Raw genomic sequence first — 6000 nt, forward strand, 5'->3', positions numbered from 1 at the left:
TGCTCCCTGCGAGAGAGGAAAAAAGGTTATTGAAGCAAGATAAATATTCCTTCCACTCCATATTATCACCAAGCTTTAAACCATATACTGAAGCAGCCCAATGCACTGTTGTTTAAAGTCTGTTGTTTCTTCTTTCCCCCATTCTCCCTTTACTCTTCCAGAAGCCATTTGGTTTTAAGATTAGTGAAGTGACTGGGTTTGGGTTTTATTTTAAATAGTGTTCCTCATTCTAATGGTGCATAAGGATCCATACCCAGGAATAATTCTACCACTGCAGGTCTATAACATGACACCTACACATAGGTGCTGTGCAGGGGCTGATGCAGCTGGACCTCAGCCCCAGTGCACCAGACAAGCCAGTCTGTAGCTGATGGCCCGTGCCAAACCAGATGTGCTACAGGCTCCCTGAACCTTAGGGCTGTCTAATAAAAATTTGGGGTAAGTCAGATGCTGCTCAATGTTAATCCCATGGCTATAGCAACATCAGCCTTGCGATCTGTTCCCGTTGCCCACACTTGCCAGCTTCTCCTGCTCTATCAGCACCTTGCATGAAACCCAAGGCCCAGACCCTAAACAAGGCTAGTTAGAGATTGCTTGAGTTGCACAGGGAGGGCGTCAGGTGAACTTTGATGGACCCTTTGACACCCAAAATCCAAAACACCCGTTACCCACTGCCTCAGGGGGCTTCAGGCCATGCACAGAGCAGCACCCAGCCTCTCCTCCCCACAGGGATGCCCTCGCTCTGCTGCATGGAGCCAAGCTGAACAGACAAACACGCAGGTAGCTTTCTCTCTACTTACACTTCCTCGGTATCAGACATGTTGGCAGTGAGTTTCTAGACAAAAGATGAAAAGAAGAAAAAAAAAAAAAAAAAAGAAAAAAAAAAAAGGTGTTATTACCAGGAGCGCCTCCTAGAAAATGCCGAGGCAAGCGCAGATGGGTTGACATTTGAGGACAGAAAAAGCCAGGCACCTGCTTTCCCACACAGCAGCCAATCCCCCACCAACGCTGCCGTTTTGGGAGCAGCGCAGACCTTCGCCAGCCAGGTCAGAGAAGAAGGAGATGGGAAAAGGAACAGATCATCTGGAAAGACATGCCCTGTCAAACTGGCTTTAAGTTACAAAACGTCCAAAGCTCAGGGAGATGGGTGGCCTCTTGCACCCATCTGACATTTCCATTGCTCCAGCAAGATCAGAGTATTTTTTTCCTTCTGTTACACTACCACAAGTGGGAAGGCACCAGCTCCAAAGCATTAGACAGAGCTAAAAAATATAAAATAACTGAAACTACCAGTATGCCCGGAGATAACTATTTATTTCTCAGCACCCAAAAGTACCTTAAGTAGTAGTGTCTGGCTTATACAGCTGATGAATGAATGAACAATTATCTGTTGATTAGTTTAGGATGAGAACTGGCCAAATGCCTGGTTTAGCAATTTGTGTCGGTATAACCAGTTGTATTTGTTACAACCAATCCTTGCACCATGGGGCGGAAGTGAACCCATCCATGGTGCTGTCGTGCCTTGCATTTCTGCGCAGCCCAAGCAGGGGCTGCGGGCAGACCACTGCCTGCGGAGAGCTGCAGCCGGGGAAGTGCGGGGGCTGGATACGGCCACTCTGCTGATCTTTGCCAGACCGCAAGCGTGTGCATCGGAGCCTCAGCTGGAGTCAGAGGGAGCGGCACTGCTATTCAGGGAGCATCATGGTAATATCGCACGCTGTACCAGGTTTGGTGATGGCAGCGGCGCAATGCTATGGCTCTCCTAAAAGCATCAGCTGTCCTGAGACCAGGGGGAGGAGGTGGGGAAGGGCCCCCGAAACTTCCTCCAAATCCACAGCGGGTCTTAAATTAGAAAGCCAGGCTCCTCCTTTCTGGGAAACCCTAACTGTGACTTTCATGACTTCATTACTCAGCTGATATATGAGAGATGTCTTGAAGGAGCAGGTGGGCTGACTTAGGTTCAAAAGGAACAACTGCAGCTCAGCAGCTTTCTATTTCAGAGGAAGGCAGTAATCCCATAGGCTCCAACCCTGCCCTATAAGGGATCCTCTCCATTCCCCAGCAATAACCCTGGACACCATGCGTTAACACCAACAGGATTTAAACGCACCATGTTCTAAGCAGCGATGAACAGCCAGCATTTTTTCTTCTAATTTCTCATTTATCCTCTTTCTGAAATTCAGCATTGCCCTGGAAGTAGTGCCAGCAATGGCTGTGTTATGACCTAATCTGAGTAGCTGGACAGGAGGATGATCTACTGCTAGGACAGACGAGATTTGGGTTCTTTGGTCCCAGGCTGCTTTTAACTTGGTAACTGTGATTGCCCACTCCTCAAGTGCAACAGCCATCCCAAGGAGTACTTTGGGGACTCTAACGCCACCAGGCAGGAGGAATCTGGGAGGAATTTTGTGTTTGGGAGGAATTTCAGCTCTTCAAAAGGCTTTTCTGCTGCATCAATTCCTGCTGCTTCTTCTGTTACTTACTTGGATGCTACAACACCTCTGGTCTCTCTCCCCTGGTCTTTTCTATCTAGATGATCAAATCTTCAGGATAAAGACTTCCACTTGCTATCTGCACAGTGGCTAGCAGTATAGTAGGTTTTCAATCTCATTTCAGCCTCCAAAAATTATTCAAGCTATTACTAATAACGCTTGACAGTATGTTGGTTTATGCAGCAGGTCAGCAGAGCTTCTCCTGGCAAAAGCCCATAGAGGGAGCCTGCCAGATGCCCAGCTGTTGGCTTTTTCCAAAATGCATGATCTCTAAAGACTCAGGGCAATGGCCAGTCTTCCCATGGATTCTGCCTTTAATTTATAAACCCAAACTTCCTTTTTTCCCAAGGTGGAGGGAAAAAAAGGACTTTTAAAGGGCTTTGGGCTAAACTCTTCTTCCCTTGCACTCAGTGGCAAGAAGAGTAATACTGCTCAGTGCAGGAGAAGAAATCAGCCTGAGAGCCCTGAATATGCATACAGAGAGTAAACGTCTGTTCGGTGTAGGATAGGCATGTAATGTAGCACATGCTGTTCTTTCCAAGGCAATTGAAGTCAATGGGAGTCTTTGCAATCAGGCTTTCCATTAACAGTTATTGGAATGAGCTCATCTAGTCTCCAATTTAGCTCTAAGGACATCTTGCCGAGGGTTGTCGCATTGGCTGTTCCCTTACACCCTTCCATATTTGTTAATCCAAGCGCTGCAAATGCGAATGGGATTTTGCATGGCATCTGTCCGCATGCTATAAAAGCCAAGCGAGAATGCCAGCATCTCTGACACCATAAGACCCCAACTCTGAGGGGGGTTTCTGGGCCCCAGATAAAATGAATTAATAACAAGTGCATTGGCAGATTGCGCAGAGATGAGCCAGATGCAGAAACCCCACAGGCTTGGGCAGGGGGGCAAAAAAAAAATCCAGGGGGAGATGCAGATTTCAGCCTTGCAAGGGCCAAATGTTCAGCCAAGTTTGGTCGCATTGTCAGGAGGAGCTGGCATGTAGGGCTGTAGCTGACTGCCACTGCCCTGGCTGGAAAGCCAAAAAGGTCTCGCCTCAAGAAGAACAAGGTGTCTGTCCGCTTCATGGCATCGAAAGCCATCTGGTCCCTCGAAGCCAGGGGCAAAATGCAGACCATCATAGCAACAGCTACCCAAGACAAGAAAGGCTCTCTGATGCCCAGCACTGTCCACATAGCTAACTGTCATCAAAGCAGCCAACAAAACCAAACTGTATTTACATCCAAAAGGCAATAAAGAAAGCAATCTGCTAAGAGCAGTAATTTTTGCCATTAGGATTAAGTTCACTGAAGGCAGTCTCCAGCTGGCTCAGGATTACCCTTTGGTGGAAATTACTTTACACACAGCAAATGCAGCCTAAGATTAAGGCTGTTAGCACCTTAAGGCAATAACTGGGTTTTGTTTGTACAGTGGCAGAAAAATAGGGTCTGGTCTTGTCTGAGGTTTAAGGATGTAATAAAATCAATTAGTTAATACTGCCCACCATTTGGAAGGAAATCGAAACACATGGGAAGGTTTCACCAGACCAAAAACTTCCTGCCTGCTCCCACCCCTTAAAGGTGAAAGCAAAGATTATTTTCTGCATTTTGTTGAAACTAAGCGGGTCACAGCTAGAAGGACAAATACCCCGATCCCCATCAGCCCCAGGTGGGCAGGAACGCCATGTCCCTTTTGGCCCCAAATGCTCCTGCCCTTGGCTGAAAAAGCAGAGCCAGCACATCCCAAGAAGCCTCTTAGCAGCTGAGAATGCACCCGGGAGGGGGAATGGGCTGCCTTGCACCTCCGGGCCATCCCTGGAAATAACCCGCCCATCAATCATCCCCTCCCAAGCCAGGCCATACAAGGGAGGCAAGGTAGCAAGAGCCATATGGAAAGGGGGAGGACAAAACGGGCCATGCGACCTGGCAGGGACAGCTATCAGGCAAGGACTAGGGGTACGATCCACCAAGCATCACATGGCCACACTTTCCCAGCAGGAGCTGCTGCAAACCCACTGCATCTATGTTTTTATATACATACATATATATATTAAAAAATATATGTATTGTATATATTTATTAAATATATACATATACTTTTCTATATAAAAAGTATATACATATACTTTTTTAATATATATTTCTTCATCCCTCTGCCTCCTCCCTTTGTTTCTGAACTGCTCGGTAGTTTCCAGCAGAAAGTGTTTCTCTCCCCGGGGACTGGAGAGTGAAGTGCCCACCACAGCGCTGCTGCTGAAACACGTTAGCAGGACCCCGGCGCTGCTGCAGGCTCCACTGACACAAAGCAAAATCCCGATTCCCTGCCCCAAAATGTGCCCTTTATCATTGTGCTCGGGGCGATATGATCTGTCAGATCCCTGCATGGGGTTTGCTAGGAACAACAAGGCTGAGACAGAGAACTAAAAAACAACGACCATGTTTAGCTTATAGCCCCTGCCTTTCCCCTGGTCTTACACCCATGAGGGATGTCTGCCTGCCCCGGTAATCACCTACAGCCTCGCCGGAGCTCCCCCACACTAGCGGCACAGCTCCCACCCAAATCGCTGGCATCAAAACCACCTGTGCTGGTGACACTCCTGCCTTTGCAGTATACCCCCCACCCCAAAAGCGAGGAGCTCTCCCCCGCAGGGCAGCTGCAGGCTGGTGGGGGACATGGCCCCCACACAGGAGGATTCACCCGCACTAGGGGGCCAGCAAAGCACAGGGGTTTGAAGCCGTGCATACAGGGAACGTCCCATCATCACTCTGAATTTAACCTCCTCCTCCTGCCCCTCTGTGCGCACAGGAGGATTCTCTCCGAATTTTCTTCTTTTCCAAGGGAGGGGGCATTTTTCCATGACCACATTCGTGTTTCTCAGGTCTCCCTCTAGCTCCACATCCCGCAGCCCTCTCACCTGCTGGCAGCTCCCCGATTGTCCTGCCCTTCATCCCTCCCATCTCAGCCATCCCTTTCTCTGGGTGAGAGGGGAGGGAAGGTCAGCACTTCCCTCCTGCTGCTGGATCGAGTTTTCCCAAATGCCCTAAGAAACACCACTTCATTCCCAGCCCTGGGGCCTTGGTTTTGGAAGGGTCTTTTCTCCCACCACTGGTCCTCAAGAGTTCAGAGCACCCAAATCTCTGCGAGAGACACAAGCCTCCTGCGATGCCCAACAAAAGCCAGGAAGGAAAAGTGCCTTTTCCTTAGGATCCTGTGGACCTCAACCCTCCCCTGATGCTTCTCCATTCAAATCAAGGCTCAGCCCCTCTGCAGTTTTTACACACACCCCCCACCCCCCTGCGGCAGCATCCCTCGCCAGGGCTCCCACTTACCTGGGAGGAGTGGAGAGAAGTGCCGAGCTCCCTGCTGAAGGGGACGGGCAGGCTGGGATCTGCGAGCGTCCCACAGTGATGCAGCTCTCAACTTATAGTGACATTTGATCGTCTGGAGGAGCCAATTGGCCCCCGACCCCCTGCGCTGGGCAGGAAAGGGAAGGGAGCAGGGATGGGGCAGGGAGGA

Source organism: Nipponia nippon, unplaced genomic scaffold (assembly GCF_047370975.1).
Source record: "Nipponia nippon isolate SJK-2023a ecotype South Korea unplaced genomic scaffold, ASM4737097v1 scaffold_10, whole genome shotgun sequence".
In the NCBI taxonomy this organism is placed as follows: Eukaryota; Metazoa; Chordata; class Aves; order Pelecaniformes; family Threskiornithidae; genus Nipponia; species Nipponia nippon.